Here is a 19,133-nt window from a genome sequence, read left to right as displayed (position 1 = left end):
CCATCAAGTGAACTATTTGCTAGTCTAGCTACCTATTTTTACAAAACAAAATAATGCAATTCAATAATTTGTAATATAATAAATTATTGACATGGAACATAAATATAATAATTACGTCCATATTTTTTTAACTGAATGATTAAAGAGTTTCAAAGTTTAACAAACAAAAGCAGAAGGACTCAAATTAATAACTGATGATACATTTTCCAGAAACGGCTTCAGTTTCTAGAAGCGATATAAAGCTCTTCTTTTAAGAGATGAAAATGTAATAGACATGAAAAATATAATTAAATAAAGGTATTGTGTAATATCTATATTGAACTTATTGAATAAAGAACAAAGGATATATTAACCGAATATATAAATATAGATTAATGAAATCGGATTTTTTAATAGGGTCACACAAACTTTGACAGCATATAACGGCCATCTTGGTTAAATGAAAACTGTCAAATTTGACAACAACTGATATAGTCTTGACATTTTTTCGCACGTGACATTGGCAAAATAATCTGTGCCTTTTTGGCACAAATAAAAGCCGTAAAAAAATATATTAGTTTTATAATTAATATGTAAACGAAAGCAGTTTTAAGTAGACTTAGATAACATGGATATCTATGATATGATCGCTGATTTTTCTACGCGAATTACTAAAAAACCGCTGATATGAAATTTGTACCATTATATTCAGCGTGCTTCAGAAAATGTTTTTAGCTATACATTATCATATTATATCAGCCAACGTATAATGCAGCCACAGGAACGCGTGGACGGGCTCTGCTTACAACTTGTACAACATGTACAGCCTGTAAATTTCTAACTGGCTGGCTAAGGCCACTTCTCCCTTTGAGGAGAAGGTTAGAAGCATATTCCACCACGCTGCTTCAATGTGGGTTCCTGGTATTGTACATATAATATTTAAAAAAAAAAAAATTATCTTTCAATGATATTTTTATGAATCGTTTCATCGAGTTTTATATTTAATTTGCTAAACTGTTGTGACATACTTTTATTATTAGATATTTTTAACTGAAAATATCATGATAATAATTTAAGTGCAAAATCGTGACAGAAAATTTCGCTAGGTATAAATCTTTGAAGCGAGTTGAACTCTCTGGACTGCGAAATGATATATAAAATATTCATTTCCATCGAAATGTAAGCACCTGTTTTACATTCCGTTCGACCAACACCTTTTATCAAAATATTTACTAGACGTAATTTAATGATTTTAAATATTTTTCCTGGAATTGATGAACTGTCTACGTATACTAAAGAATTTTAATTATATTGTAGTTATAATTAAGATAATATAAGGGTTATTTTTCTCCGAAAAAATTACGATTCTAATAATCTAATTTTAAGACATCAGATATATATGGACATAGCATTACGAAAAGTAAATTACGTTTACTTTACTTGGATATTCATTAAATAAAAGCTTTTTGTCTCGCTCTGGCTACACATGTCATCACAAATAAACGTAACGACTATAAAAAACTCAAAACATAATAATAAAAATTATGGTAGTTTAGCAAGTTAATAAGTGTATGCAATAACGTACAGAAAAGACGTATTCAATATGAGAATTTTCAACAATGTTAAGAATTATTTCATAAAAGCTATCGGCTGCGACTTGGCTTGCGTTTTAGGGTATTAGTTATTAAATGTTGAAAATAAAAAGTGGTCTATATCCTTCTCTGGGGTTTATGCTGACTTCATTTTGTGCATGCATGCATTTCATCAATTTCGGTCCAGTGGTTTGGCGGTGAAAGATGAACAGACAAACTGATAGAAAGAGACAATTATATAACTTTCTTTATTAATAAAATACGCCCGTATAAGCCTGCGCACATCGCCAGTCGTAAATTTTAATTAGTAGGAGTAATGAGTAACACTCTACAAATATTCTTCTGCTACAGGTTTCCTTTCCTCTCAAGGAAAAGCTTTGGAATTTAATGATTACCGCCAGCCATGGACATTTGCTCTACAAGGATAACTAGTAATACGTTGCTTGTTTTTGAGTTCTTTTGAATAGCTCGATATTGTACATATATATTGAGGAAAACAGCTGGTAGAAGGCTGTTCCATCGTTTTCAGATATGTTAATAGCAGTTGTATACATTTTATTTGCTCCATTACTTAAGAGAATAGACCGATTATTAAAATGGGGCTATTATAAGTATGGGGCCGAATTATTTCCTTTCCTAGGTATAGGAACAGGGAGTCTTCTACGAATAAGACACTCTCTTTGATCAGCTAGTTGTCTGGTTTTGCGGAGACTGACAGAAGATGCCTTGTTTGGCTTTTCATTCGATGTTCTTGATTTTACGGCTAAAATGCATTGGAATGAGGACCAAGTATAATAGGTGTCGTTTATGGCTTCTAGTATTCGTTCAGGTTAAACCGTTCTCGAGTACGTTATCCAGTCGGTATTAATCAGTTAGAAATATAAATTCCATGCCCTGAAAAGCACCGAAGATAAATCGAAGACATTGATAGAATATTCGACGTAAAATGAAAATGGACTGGATTAGTAGTAGGCACTAACACAAAGTAAAGTCGTACGCGCAAAACTTATAGGCGCCTCGCGTGAAGTTAGCTTCGTCATTTACAACGGGTACCGTCAAATTAAAAAGTGGTAATTACCCATTTGACATGCTACTCGGCGTGAAATTAGAACATTGCGCTGGCTTTTTACATGGAATGTTAAATTTCCAACTGATTAATACTGCAATATTAAGACTGGAGAACTTGCTCAAAAATATTTTAATACGATATTATTATTTTCACGGAAATAAAAATACGATTTTATATTGACAATAAATAAAAATAGCAGGTTATTTCAATTTTAAAAAAGTATTACATCAAATAACGTTACAAAGAATGCTTTTGTATTATTTCAAGCATAAGTCAAACGACGCGTGACTTCTAAATTCAAAACTAAGGAAAATTTTAAAAACTCTTTTAAAGTGTGTGTGTCTCTGAGGATACTATAAAACTGAGTATGCTTCTTAAAACTTATCTAGGACATAGCAGACCCTAAAAACTAACACGTTTTCCGCGACTAAAGGACTGTTAGCAGCCGTAGACTCACACATGTCACACACATTCCGTACACAGATTGAACTCTAGAGCTATTCTGTAAGAAGAACTAGAAACTCATCTCAGAACAAAAGAGTGAAGTATCAAAATGTGATATGCGATATTGACTTATAATGTGATATTATAAAATTTAAAGGATACACATATCAAAATAATGTATTACCGTGATACAATGTGAATTCTTACAGAATCGCACTACTGTACTTAATAAACATTAAAACAGTAGCAGGTTCAATCAATACAGTTTTTAAATTACATAGAGCCGAGAATAGTAGCACGTAGACGTTCAATATATGATCTACTCAATTATTATACAAAATAGTGATTAGATTCAAATATTAGATGTTTGATATTTAAATTACCGTTACAAACCCAATACATAGAGTAATTCAGTACATACCTGAAACAAAAAAGGTTTTTTAATAATACTTGTATTTTAAGTACACGGGTTAATAATGTTAAAATACTGTTATGTATACATAAATTAGATATAAAACAAAAAGACCTAATCTATAAGAACAGACTCGCAACTTACACCAGAATACTATCGAGCAATGTCAGAGAGTGATATGCACTATGATAACATAACATAACAAAAGCGTTTAAACATCATAATAGTATATAATTGTTGTTTGCTTTTCAATATTTTACGTGTGAGATGCGAAGCGAGATCTTACTTAATAGCACAAAAGATCTTATTCGTGAATTCAGTAAAACATGTTGACAAAAATCGAATAGAATCAATTGAATTTTAATTTATTTCTATGACATTTTGGTGGAACCAGATCTAGTTTTGTATATCGTACTATTATCTTATTAATATCATATAAGGAAAGTTTCATTTGTTAGTACAACAAATAACTAAACCAGTCGAAATTAAACTTTCTCAATAATATAATGTCAAGGGAGATCAATTTAATTTAAGAATATATACATCATCGTGGGTTAAATTTCTATTGAATCCGTACGAAGCAAAGGGGTAGCTATTACCTTAATGACGTTTAAATTTGAATATTCATCGCTTGCCAGTCCAGCGAATAAGTTTCTGACTACGCAGATTTTTTGAATTACTTAAAAAAGAGTATGCGGTCATTGGGTAGATAGAACGAATTGTACGAAATATTTTTAAACTTTTCAATTCAAAAACAACTCAATCTGCAGTCATCTTAGATTGGTGCAAATATTTTTTACCTTTACACATCGACAAAAATTATAACTAAATAATAATATGTAGTTTCTCATAACTCCTTAATATCTAATACTTCACTTACGTTTTGGTTTAGAAATTATAACGCATCTAATAGATAAAGATAATCAAATCTTTCCATGGTGGTTTTCTAAAACAAACTTTTCGCGTATACTTGTGTACTCTATATTTTCTCATACTCCTAGACCATCGGGATGCTATGAACAACAGATTTGTGTGCGTACTTTATGAATTCAATGTTGTAACTGCCAATTTTCAAACACGTAACTTCTGAGACATTCTTGACAATTAAACTATTTTTTAATACCACGAACTGTGATTTGAAACTTTTAACCCGATACTAACTTTAAAAGCTAACCACTAGATCAAAGAGTCAGTTGAAGTATAAATAAAATTAATTTTAATCGTATATCATCTGATATACGATTAAAATATGATGATGATAAAACTCACGTAATGCAATAATACAGTTTTATTTTAAATAAGAAATTCATAAGCCCCGAGTTATTAAAAGTTGTCAAATTGAGTCAAACGACACAAAGTTTTCTTCAAAGGTTGTTTTAAAACCCGAAGCATCATTAAAGCATTTTTGCAAGGCTTTTACATTATTCAAGTTGTTTAGAGTTTTAGTCGACGTCCAAGTTTCATAGGAAACAGCAAATTCACTTTTAGCAGCATCATATTTAGGTAAATGAATAAAAAAAACCCATTTCTAGGCAAATATAAAATACTCTAAATATACTTTAACATTACGCATAAAGTAAATTATAAAAAAAAAACACGAATAATTTCACGAAACATGTTTGATTATCTCGTACACATATATCTGTTATAAATGATTGTTAAAGTTTTACTTTAAAATCACTCTACAAGTCTAGAGACAAGAGTACAATCCCTAGAGTGTTCTTATGTTTGAAGAATGGTTTAATATTTCTTCTTATAGGCATCCTATTTTTATAATTATGTTCAAATTGTACTAAATTTACTGTTTTTTTTTGTCAAAATGCCTCAGTAATATGCCTCTCGTCGCGTTTCGAGTAAACATTTATGAAGCCAAAAAACACAACACAAAATCTAAAACTGAACTATTACCAAATAACCATCATTCAATAATCAAATATAATATAATTCTCCTGTATGATATGATATGGATGTTTTTTCTGCGTCCTTCGAATTTCGATACCTATTAATACTCTTCCGAGTGTCGTTACTCGTAGTGGTATTTGTCATCTACATACGCTTTGCTCTATCGAATTCGGCAAATCATTCATTTATATATGCCGACATATATCGTAATACTAGTAATATACTACTATTATTACTTTATAAATACAATATTAAATACACTACGACTAAATAAATATTATATTATACTTTTGTACTTTACTTAAACTTGGTGAAAATTCGTTTATTTAAAACAACGAGGCAGTCTCAATAGCACGAAGTAAACAAGAAAACCCTCAACCTTATATCTGCTCCGGTATTCTCTTTTCAAAGAGAGAATGCGACCCCTGACATTTCTAAACATAAATTTTTCTCTTTGCGGTCTAAAGGTCATATTTATTTGAAAATGAACAGATTTTAATGTACACTATTGTGTCACTATTTTTTAAATCAAAAAGGTACCTTTTAATAAAAATCAAATCATAAACTAAGTTTTTTTTTAATATTGATTTTTGGTAAGTGATGACGTAATCAAATAAACACTGCAAGCACTAAGCACACCGTCAATGCGCCAATCATAGGATCTAACATATTGTCTTTAGTGCTTGTAATTACACTAAGTCACTCAGTAAATAAAAACAAAGCAATACTTATGTTTCGCGATACAATAATTGGTTTGGCTTAGTGTTAAATCAAAACCACCGCACCGGTGTGAATATATATGAGAAAAAGTATCGGAATTATTTTATTGTGCATACTATCATTTCAAAATCTTTACATGTACACATATATACATATTTTATATATCCGAAAACAAAAACATCAAAAAAATGTCACTTCAAATAGAGCATCGAAATTTATAACACGAATTTTTCGTGTTTTTTTTCCGATATTTATATTCGCTTTTACATATTGATTTATGAAGTACCGATTTCCTGTCCCCAATAAGCCCTTATAAATTAGAAAGCCTTGCAAAAATGTTTTACCCTTCACATATATCATTTTACGGCCAAAAACCCAAAACGTGGACCAATACTTTCAGCGATAAGCGAAGTATCCTTGGCCTAAGTCGATGCCATCATAAATCTTCATCAAAAAAACTCCAAACCTTGTATTTTCACAAAAGGGACTTTAGATAATCTATCTCAGTATTAGTGAAAACAGTTTTTGTACGATAAAACACCTAGTTTTATCGTACACTTAAGACGATTGTAAGCATTTATTTCAAGACGTTAAAAGGCATATTTCTTTGAGATTAATTATTTATTTGAAGAGCGCTCCATATTTACTTTCGTTTCTATAAATAATTCATATAAAATTATAATGATATATCAGGAAATAAGAACACGAAAACTCAGTTTGCTTATTCACGTTTGAAACTGAAATGTTTGGTTAAAAATACACTTGTTTTAGCGACTGAACTATTACGGCTAACACTCGAGTAGTATGAATATAATAATATCTTGTTATTATTGTTTTAGTTGTTCTGATAGTTATTCTCTGGTTACTATTCGTGTCGAATATGAAATAGCTTTCGCCTGGAACAATAACTAGTTTTACTTTTCATTGTGATTACTTTGATATTTTTAGATTTAAATCCAGAATTTAGTATGTAGAATATTAGTATTTATTTTGTTTATTATATAGTGAAATTTAAAGCACAATAATAAATACATTCTCAATATAAATATTGACACACATTACGCCTACTTGCAATAGCCAACCTTCCACAATTCAAATTATTAGCGTGTTTATTAATAAATACTATAATTATACATATGGGTATACGTATCTGGGTATTAGACTTAAGCTGCTTTGAAAGATTTGCTAGAGCTGTTTACAAAAAATATCTGATATTGTCTGATATTAAATATCAACACTAGTAATCATGCCCTGCTTAATATTAAGTGAAAACCTTGAGATCCTTACAGCACACTCACCTCATATATATAATGTACATTAAGCAAGTTTGATCCTATCTACTCCAAACATGATTTTGAAGTCAAAACACTTCCGTCTGAACCCTTGTTGAGCCGACGTTGACTGAACTAAACTTACTAAAATCATATCCTAAACAAACGTTATATCTTAAATAAACGTATGTACTTATACTAAGGTACACGAATATCTTATAATTATTTGTGCGCTTTCAGGAAAAAGGGTTATCATAATATTATAACTGTATACATACATACAATTTTTTTCAATAATTTCCTTGTTTTATATTTTCCCGTAATATAACGAATCCTGACTTCGATTTTCTCTTAAATTATCAATGGTATACCTTGATATCTTATTAATATTAAGGTATGTTATGTGTTTCTGCTTTGCAAAACTACTGATCCGATTGATGTAGAACTTTCCAATTATTTTTCTTTATAGATTCAGAAAGGACATAGGTTTTAGGTATATTATGTTAATTCGTTGCTTATTTTTGTGATAACGCTTAATACAATATTTAAAAAAAACTTTGTCAAGATATGTCATGCCCTTATATGCGAGATTTGACTCCCAAATAAGAATAGAAAACTAAGCAAAATTATACATCGTTTATAGACAAATAACGTAAACCATTTTTGAGTTTCAGAGAAAATGGAAAAAGTAACGACGTATATAGTTTAGTTTTACTGTCAAGAATTTTTAAGTCCTTATCAAAATAAGTAACATACTCATTGTAAAAGTTTTATGCAGATAAGTATTTATAATTTTTATATAAGATATTTAAATAAACAAATTTAATTAAGAGCAAATAAATCGTTTGGCGATTTTTTCATATTCGTAACGTCAAAAAATAATACAGGATAAATCTCTTATTTGACCCGAGAGAAAAAGGGGCGGATAGTTAGTCAATTACTTGAAATGAAGCAGATATGCAATACGCGAAGGAACTTAAGCTGTCAATAAAATGGTAAATAGTACGCGAAGTGAGCAGTAATAGGATTCCGATATAAAATGATGTTTATGTACTTTACAGTTTCAATACTCTAGAATTATACTGATATAAAAAAATACAATTTGCTGCAGTTTGAAATAATAAAAGCTATTGTCTCAAGGTCGAATAGTACAAATTATTCTTTAAAAAAACTTTAAATAATTATAAATCCCAATGTACCTTCAGAATGCTTTAAAAAACTGTTTTTTATTTTTAACAAGAAAATATAACATATTTTCCAAATTTTGTGCAGAATTAAAAATGGTAAGAACTATCAGGGTTTAATGAACTTCAGGTCATTTTTAAATGAGCATTTTAATTTACAAAATCACGTTTGTTGATATTTGTTTCACTAATTTGTCTTTTAGAAAATTTATATTCGTATCTTAATATATGAACCTTTTATTTGTAGACGCACGGATATACAAGCAGATATTTGTATAATAACTAGGTATGGTTCGAATAGAATTTTAAATAGAACTTAAATAAAAACTTATAAATAAAAACTTATGAATAATTTCTTAAACATTCATTTACACTTAATTTTAGATATTCTTTAGAATAATTTTAGACTGTTAATATAAATTTATGTTGTATTATTTCAGAATCATGTAAATAGGGGCAAATTTATTAGCCTATATAGCCTAGAAAACAAAATCAATGAAAACAATACGGTACGACTATACCCCAGCGCACTTTAACCAGTTTTCTGTCAAATCTATCAAAACAAAAACGATTAGGACCAAGTAATGACAAATATATATAAACATATATACGTCGCGTAGTTTCCCTCGCGTTGAACGTTACATCTCCGTTCCTTGGGTCGTAGCATTTGTTTTACATTACTATAACCTTTCTCAATTAATGGACTATCTAACGTTCAAACAAACAATCAAACTTTTCATCATGCTTGTTAATACAAAGATTTTTTTTTAATTACTAATTATTATTGATGAGCTTTGATAGATATATTATTTTATTAAATAAAAATAGAAAAATAATTATATATAATTTTCTTTAAATTTTCAATGATTATAGAATTTCAAGCACTGGACGAACACTATTTATATAGGAATATATACATATATCATAGTACATCTAATACCAGTTAGCCCTTATTTAAGCCACTTGGGTAAATACTTTACGATAAATTACTATTAATATTTACTCAGTTCAATGCCGAGAGCCTGGATCGCAAGCAAACGAAATAACTCCGTCAAGTTTGCTCTAGTAATATTTACAAATGACAAATGTCTTTAGTCGCAATCATTTTTGAGTTTCTTCTAACCTCACATTGTTCAAATGTTGCTATAATAACCTTAAATTTTCAAAATAATTAATAAAATAAAGGCCTTAAATATATTGAGTTATAAAAAATATAATTACAATAATTTATCTCAGTCTTATCTTATTCAAATTGCACAGATACGTAATAGAATAATGTTTACAAAGCACACGCAACACTAATTGCAAGAGAACCCAATTACGATCTACATTTTCATCGCATCTTCATATTTGCCAGCAATAGAGTTTCGCGAGAGCACTTTCGTATTCAAGTAGAATCCCCCTCGTCGAGGTCGACGCCCTCACACCCTACCGTCCCGAGGAGAGTCTTTGAAAAACAACTACACGCCTTTAATAAGACAACTAGATATCTGATAATACATATATTCATATAATTTAATGTCTATATACATTAATGATAATATGTAGTCTGGCTGCTATTTGGTCATAACTCACTTTTATGAATTGAGATTAAATTAAATTATTTTACGTTTACTTGGTAGTAGGGCTTTGTCCACTCCCTCATATCTAGGTATATTCTGCTGAGTAGCAACACTTGGTACTTGTATTCCAGTTTAAGGGATGTGTGTGTCAGCGCAGCTTAGACACAACGGACATAATATCTTTGCTTCCGAAGTTGGCTTTGGCGATATAAGAAATAGTTAATATTTCTTCCGAAGCTAATGTCTATGGGCAGTGACACCATCAGATCGCCATTTGCTCACCTACCAACTAATGTAATATAAAAAAAAAAAAAAAGTTTATATAAAATTTGTTATTTGTACTTTATTCGCAGATTTTGAATAAAGAATTCTAACACAGGTAGCATTTTCATTAACTAAATTATATTGTTGTAGTTGTAGTAATAAAAAGTTTTAACTTAAGTTAGTATCAAACTATTCATCATTCCTTTCGTACTGTTAAAATAAAAATAAAAAATATACTTTACAAAACAGCTTTTATAAGCACTTTAGAACCATCAATCAACAATACTAAAGTGCTTAGATTAAACGATAAGCTACCGGTTTGGAATGTAGACTTTACCGGGACGAGCTGGCAAAAATAATCAGGAATTACCCTTTCACCAATCAAATTATTCAACATATAACATCCTGTCTTTTTGCCTCGTCTGATGACAGGGGATCATTTTTCGTCCAGAGGAATGGAAAAAGGGCTTTACAGGAAAAATGCTGCTAGAATTTTTGCCACCATTTCATGCGATCATGATTTTGTACAGTAGCTATTTTAAATTTTAGTTTACAAATACTTTTTTAAGTTAATAACTTTTTTAAAATAAATTTAATATATTTTTTATAAAGTTAAACATTAGTATATTAGTAGGGGCTTAAGAAAGCATAAATTAAAATTTTCGACAAAAAATATAAACAAAGGTCATTTAGTTATTTTTCGATAACTAGTCGAGTTATCTTCGTCGTGTTACGAAAAATTGTATACCTACTTTTTTGTTGCTTTTTTTAACACCCCAATATATAGGTCATATATTTTTTTTATGTTAGAGGTGGCAAACGAACGGAGGCTCACCTGATGGAAAGTGACTACCACCGCCCATGGGCATCTGCAACACCGGGGGGCTTGCAGGTGCGTTGCCGGCCTTTCATGAACGAGTACGCTCTTTTCTTGAAGGTTCCCAAGTCGTATTGGTTCGGAAAAACCGCCGGCGAAATATTAGGTATTTAGGTTATATATTTGTTATATACCGTTGTTGGTTGTTGAGATATCACACGAAATAGTATAATATTAACAGATTGAGGGTGGTCTTGAAAAAATACTAGTAACGGTGGATACCGTTAATTTTAATAGTTAACTTTCTTTAAAAAACATTATCTCTTTTGCTTAGAGCGTTTAGTAGAGCGTACCTTTCTTTAATGTGCATTAAAAATCAAAGGAAGTAGCTGGCAACACTATAAAAAAAAAATTAAAAAAAAACATCGACTTCACAAATTGTCATGTCTAAACAGGAAATAATTTATTATAGAATCGAATATCCTCCTCTAGGAAGGATGTATTGAATTTGCAAATTCAAAAACTTCGTGTTACAAGTTTATCTTTACTCCTCGTGTTTATACAATAACCGTTTATATCAAAGCTATCAATAAATTTATGAATATAATACAATATAATATTGCTATAATTGTTTTGTGATGTAACTGTTTATACCCGTAAATAAACCAGAGTAAAATAACTTTTAATTGAGCAGTATCAATATCATAGTTAGTTATCCAACACTTCTAACATATACTGCAGAGCTGAGTCTTCCTGTTAAGTTTTGAATCTAAAGTACGACTTAAATTTAAACTTATACCCTGCACCACGTACATTGGGTATCTATTCTATTTCGTAATTGAGTATGTTTGTTGACAAACAAACAACTTCGAATCGTATAATATTATTCAAAATAATAATCTTATGTTAAAGAATTATATAAAAAATATCTTAAACCGTTTCGTAACAAGCTCGAGACTGAAGTAAAACATAAAAACTGCGTCTTAGATAGCAGTGTTATATAAAAACTGAAAGAGACAACTTGACCTCGTTATAAAACTTAGCACCAGACGGCGACAGCAGTGTTTTAAAGTTAAGTACCTAAAACCTAAAATCTTCTATACTTGTTTTTACCCGCGACTCCATAAACGACCCAAAGCCATCCGTGTACGATTTTCACCGATCCTTCGTACTATTACTGCAAAAAACAATGACAAACCAACAATTATACTTTCACATCTATACTCTTAATTGGGATGTTACTTTCAAACACATTGAGCCGTCATTCGTTTACTTTCGACTTTCGATTTGTTTTGTATTGGTTATAATGTTTGATTGGTTCTGTCATTTTATAAATACAAAATAACAACAAAATAAATATCCTTCCAATTATTGAATAATTGTAAAGGTTACCTACCACCAAGTATGCCCTGACCATATGGTCGTCATTTTTTTTTCCCTGCCCATTGACATTGGTGCCGTAAGAATTTTCAATATTTCCTCATATCGCCAATGTACCACCAAAGAAATAAGTTGGAAAGTAAGATGTTATGTCCCTTTTGCCTATAGTAACACTGGCTCACTCGCCCTTCAAACCGGAACACAATAGTACTAAGTATTGCTAATTGGCCGTAGAATATATAACGAGTGGGTAGTACCTACTCATAGGCATTTGCGCAAAGAGCTACCGCCAAGAAAATATCAAAAAATCTTGGAATACATTATTGCATAACATTAGCTGTTAATTAAATTACAATGTATTAATTGTGGTGCTTTGCTTACTAATATCGACAAAAGTGACCACTTACCATTAGGTGATCTATTTGCTGTCATTACCATATATATTATCAATTAGTAAAGTAAAATAAGCATTTAAATGTCCCGACACTAAGTCTCCTCTCTTTTCCAGGAAAAGGTTTGGAGCTTATTCCAACACGCTGCGCTAATCCGAGTTGGTGGCTACACATGCGACAGATTCGCATCCGACACATGAAGGTTTCCTCACGATGTGTCCGTCACCACCGAGCACAAAATGAATTATAATCACAAATGAAGCACGTGAAAAATCTTTGACGGTTGCTCGAGTTTAATTTAAGCCAATCATCGGTTAAGTTGTGTCGGCCCATCACGACTCTAGCATCAAATAAAAAATATATAACTGAATTAATGCAATATCGCTCGTTTCAGTTGTCTAACTCTTTGTTTAGATCGATTGAAATTTATTTTCTTATGAATAAATTACTATTATATTACGATTATTATAGAATAGTAGAAGTTTTTTCTATACTTATAATTTTGTTACTAGAAAACTATTAATGGGTAGAATGTAGGGCATGTCTTGATGGCCATTAATATATAAGTACTTAGCAATTATTTCACCTCCAAACATTAATACTCTGTATTGTTGTTTCGCTTTGTAGGGTGACTGACCCAGTGTAATAACAAGCACAAGGAATACAACTCTATGGTCCCTAGATTGCATAATTAGCGACGTAATGACAATGGAAAGAGTACTTTATAATTCTTGGCGTGCCAATTTCTATGAGCGAAATTGTCCATCAACCATCAGATGGCCAATTTACTTGCTAAAATAAATAAATAAAATTGTAAAGTAAAGTAAAATTTACATAATATTTTTCCTTAACAAAACGTTTGTCACGTATATACGACCAACAATGATATTAAATTATATTCAATGCCATTTTATAAATACAAGTAAAAGTATTAATTTAATGATATAATATTCGACTCGAGAGTTAAAGAAAGATTAAATTTCTCACAAAGCAATTTTATCATGTTATATTTAATTATAAAAAAAAAGAAATAATTACATTTCATTAACAATAACAAGCAAAGCAGACTCCAGATCTATTATTTAACTCTTTCCAGTATAATTAATATTTCCATCTAGACAACGGAGCAATAAAAAGTAAAACAAAAAAAAATAGAATATGTCTTTACGAGTTGGCACAAACACATACATTACTTTGTACAGTCGGTACAAGAACTAACGCCCTATTTCCTCCCTCCCTGTACCTTGCATACGTCGTTATGTTTGTGCATTGTTCATTGAATTTTCAGTACGTTTTTTTGTGAGCTCTAAAGAGATAGTAAATCTCTTTGAACGAAGTCAATGGCATGTTAAAGCTGAACGGCGTATCTGTTTCATCCGGATGTATAAAGTACGGCTGAAAAGAATATAAAAAATACTCGATTCTTGAACGAAAATTTAATTCAAACAACTACTGCTGTAAGATTGGATATTTTTAAATATATAATTTAACACAAATTACTAATCAGATTGATTCGAATCTTTCATATTATCTTAATTTAATGATCGAAATAAAACTAACTAACGTTATATACATATATGTATATAGTATATCAAAATATGAAAAGATTCATAGTTTTAATAGATTGTAAAGCTATCGTTCGGAATGTAGATTCTTCAAAAATCTCAGCTAATTCTCTTTTCCACCAAATAAATATCATACTCCATGAAATAAAAAAAAATACTATCCATACTAACTAATTTTTTGTCTATACTTTGTTTTAACAAAAGATTTAAATATATAATTGTAATTTATTAACAATTATTATCCTTTTTCCATGATGCGATGTATTTGTAGAGGAAGACTTTGTGAACTCGGCAACTCGGTGTTGTAAGTTTATCCTGAATCGTGTTCATACAACCACTCTATCGAAATGATTAATATTATTGTAAAGCCTGTTTGGATAAATACTACCCACTCGATACATATTTTGCCGGCAAACAGCAATATTTTGTATTGTTGTGTTCTGGTTTGACGGGTGAGTGACTAGTGTTCCTACAGGCACGAGGGCCATAACAGAGGTGATATGATTTACACTATTTATAGTAATTATGTATGTGGTGGTGTGGTGTGTACTATATCAGGTGTTCTATTTTATATTTGCCAGACCGCCTAAATTACAAAAACAACGTACACTGTCAATATTCCTCCTGCTCGAAAAACATACCGAAGAGTGACTCAAGCTTCAAGATTAAATAAATATAGTCTGGACATATCTTTATGCATATGTATGTTCATATATTGTATGTATTTTTGAGGAATTCAGTACGGGCGCTTTTGAAGCGGAAGCTGCAAAAAATATAACAGAAACCCGATAAATTTATACGTTGTACATAAAAATCTCTAAAATGTTTACAGAAAAGCCCGAGACTGCATGTAACTGAATGAAAATTACCATTTATAGTGTGTAATTTTTATCAGTTCGCAAATATGAGAAGAATTTATGTTAATAATAAAAAGAACTGATTTGACAGTTCCTTTAATTTCATTACTATTCCTCCCTAAAGAAATTATATAGTAATCCTATTATCATTAACAATCGTTGATATTTTAATAAGGAGGAAATAATAATCACAAAATGATCCGTCGTAACGAATATAAATTTATTAAGATGCGGAGAGACAAGAAAATTAATTAACGCAAAATATTATAAATTTTGTTCGGGCGCGACAAAAACCTACATAGAATGGTCGTCGGTCACGTTCTGAAACTGGGTTACGAAATGAAAATAATTATGCGTCAAATGATTCGAGTGACGTCTATTTAAATGTCGGCCGTGGATTTGCGAACGATTAATGTATCTCTTGAAACATCCATTTCATTTGTTACGAGCTATAAGTATCCATGAAACGTTAATTAAAAGAAATGATGTTGACTACACACAAACGTACTATAAAAAATATTTGAGTTAGTATTATCACGGAATGAAACATTATTTGTATTATAATATCATAGTATTATTTATTAAAAATATGATATTATAAATTAGTAAATTAATTACAGTTTGGTAATCAATGGTTTGATAGTATCCTCACTTGGATAACAAATTATAAGTGCAAGGGACATAGCATTTGTGATGGTGTAATAGTATGTTAGATCCCGGTGGCTGGCGGCGCATTAACTTATGAATTGCCTTATGTACTAAAACTCCGTGTTTCTTAATTTGTGATTTACTTAAATCTTTGTGTTTATGCCAAAGTCACAAATCTTTATTCAATTTAGAAGTATTACACTTGCTTATTGATAGTAAAAAATCTATCACCGGTTTGGAAATTAATACCTCGGGCTCGGAAGAACCAGCGAAAGAAACTCAGCGGGATTTTTATTTAAATGTAATTTTTTACAACTATTGATTTCATACAATAATAATAAATATATTTTCGTTATTTGAAACAGTCTGGAGGCGATCGTCTCATTCCCAAAGTGTACAATAAACTAAAAAGTAATTAGTGTTGTAATATCCTATAGCACACAAACGTCCTTTAACGATTTTTTTAAATTTTACAATTGTATATTTTTTATCTGTTGTAAAAACGTTGTCCCCCAAAAATTAATAACCCTGTGTAATCGGGTACTTGGAATAACAAGTTTATGCTTGTTTCTAGTATTAATATGACAAACCATTTATGTTTTTGCGTACATACATAACATTATCAAAAACAAATTGAGAAGCAACAGTAATTATTTTAATTTGTTTAAATTTACACCTTAACGAATATTTTAAATGTGGTCGAAGATGGACCACTTTTCATTTGATACCAAGAAAAGGACCAGTTTCTCTCTCTCTCTCTCTCTCGTTTTAAATATAACGTTCCAATATAATACGAGGTATTTTAATACAGCAGTTCTTTCACGCAACATTGCTCAATTGCTTTAATGTTTTACGTTAAATTACAATGTAGCAAATGCGAGTGGACACATTAAAGGAAGTCGTTACAGTGTTATATGGACCATCGGAATAGTCATAGTCACTCGTATAAATTTAATAGCATCTACAGTTATGAAAAGGAAACATATTTCATTTTTACGGCGTGACATTACATGTGCAACGCAAAAAGTCAGCTTCGATATGCTAAATTTCCTCTTTTTGTCAATATCTCTGTTTCGTATAAACTAAAACGTGACCCAGTTGTATACAATAATATATACAGGTACAATAGTGAAACTATATGTGCTTATATAAAACTATACACCTCTGCAAACATTGATATGTTCGTTTGAATGTTAAGCCTAAAATAAAAATAACCGAAAAGTATTTATGTAAAAACCAATTTTTTAAGTGTATCTGTAAATTATTGTTTAAGGTCCATTTTGTGCTAAGTGGTCAACGAAAATATCACGATGAAGCGTGCGATTGCGGACGAAATTTTACCAATCAATATCGAAAAGCCTAAATCCGAACAGCAAAACGGAATGAGCTCTAAACCACCATTACATACATATAAGTCCCAATAAATTTCAGTCCTACTTCAACCATATCTCAATTCAAGCCACAAGATAATAAATTAAAATAATTTTCTTACGATTAAAGCATAAGAACAATCATAGCATTAGATAGTCTAATTAAAGGTACTAAAATGATTTAATTTAATAAAGATTCGTAACCCACAAGATCAAATTCGACGTGGATCGAATTTTGTTTGAACTGTGTATTCTAGTGAGAAGAATCGGGTAGAAACTCACAAATACAATATCATGTGATCGCACCCAAAAAGTATCAAGAAGATAATATTACAAGGATAATATACATAATACCTGGCGTGCCAAACGTATTTTTCACAAAAACAACAATAATAAATAATTGAATAAAACTACTTGGTTCAGTTTTATCAAGGGACCAATCATAGGAAAAAGACTCATCGAACGAGACGCAATAAAATTAGAGTTTATCCCGAACAGTGGACGAAGTGAAAGCGACATGGGGGAGTTATTTGTATCGCCATTCGACCTACTTTTGTCCCTTTCAACCCTACGACGGAAATCTCTTGCACCCGAGCGAATGCGGTCTTTGTAGGCTTAGAGGCGACAAGTGAGAGAACTCACACTTCAATGTAAAAACGGGCGGTAAGGAACGAATCGAGACGGATTCTGAGGAAATGGGAACGATCGATAGCAAAGACGCCGATACTCTCCTTCGGAACGGGATCACAATTAGCGGCGAAGTAATGCGGTTACCGGCTCGTGATTGACGCTCGAGGCTTGTTTGAGAAGCGTATGGATATTTCTTATCTTTGACTGTCATAACTTATAATCTACAATGCTCAAAGCCTATACTGTCATTCGGTAAAATGTATTTTAAACAAATTATTATATTCACTTTATTATTCTATACACGTATTAGATCAAATGTAACAGGTCTACATTGGATATATATTATTTGTGTACTATATACATACTATGTATTATATATATAATATGTAATTGTATTTATGTTTGTTAAGATCTAAACTAATTACAAGAAATAAGTGTTATTAAAATTATTTAATAATGCAAGAATAAAATCTACGTTTTTTTAAAGTTTAATAAAAAAAGATTCTTTTACTTTATTAATTATCGACGTAGTAACAGATTATACACACTAGCAGGAATTTGAATTAACTTTTGTTACTACAATATATAGTTCCAAGCGCAATTTGTTTCATAATCTAAGGAACTGAATTTTAGTACCTATTCATAAAATCAAATAATATTGCTAATCATATATAATTTTTATAATGAAGATAATGTACATAATATAGTTAATTATCGTATGGCTAGTTAACATGTGTCATTTATGGTTGAAGGCAGAAAGTGCTTGGAACATTTTAAAACACCCTTTCAGCGTCATGCTCAAAATCTGAGAAAGAACTTAAAGAGACAAAGAGCGTGATGGCCCGAAGCAATTCGTCTAAAACTACAAGATCAAACTTCGAAGACGTTTAGACGAACTCGATTTTAGTTGTACGTGATCGAAAATCGAGCGCGACTTTCAAGTGAAGGCAACTCATTGTGTATTTTGTTTTATACTTTTCCCAGATAAAATTGTTTCCAAGTAAATGTCAATAAACCTTTTAAGTAATTTAGTTTATAAATAGAACACAGTGAAATTGACATTATATAGATATAT

General features: G+C 30.6%; 1 protein-coding gene across 3 annotated transcripts in view; it reads right to left on the bottom strand.

The window, feature by feature from the left end:
- The window catches only part of LOC125066040 (inactive rhomboid protein 1), a 134,424-nt gene that overhangs the window by 94,412 nt on the left and 20,879 nt on the right, over positions 1-19,133 (bottom strand). The window lies entirely within an intron of this gene.

Source organism: Vanessa atalanta, chromosome 8 (assembly GCF_905147765.1).
Source record: "Vanessa atalanta chromosome 8, ilVanAtal1.2, whole genome shotgun sequence".
Classification (NCBI taxonomy): domain Eukaryota; kingdom Metazoa; phylum Arthropoda; class Insecta; order Lepidoptera; family Nymphalidae; genus Vanessa; species Vanessa atalanta.
The sequence above is the reverse complement of the archived record's forward strand: the minus strand, read 5'-3'. Positions and strand labels throughout refer to the sequence as shown.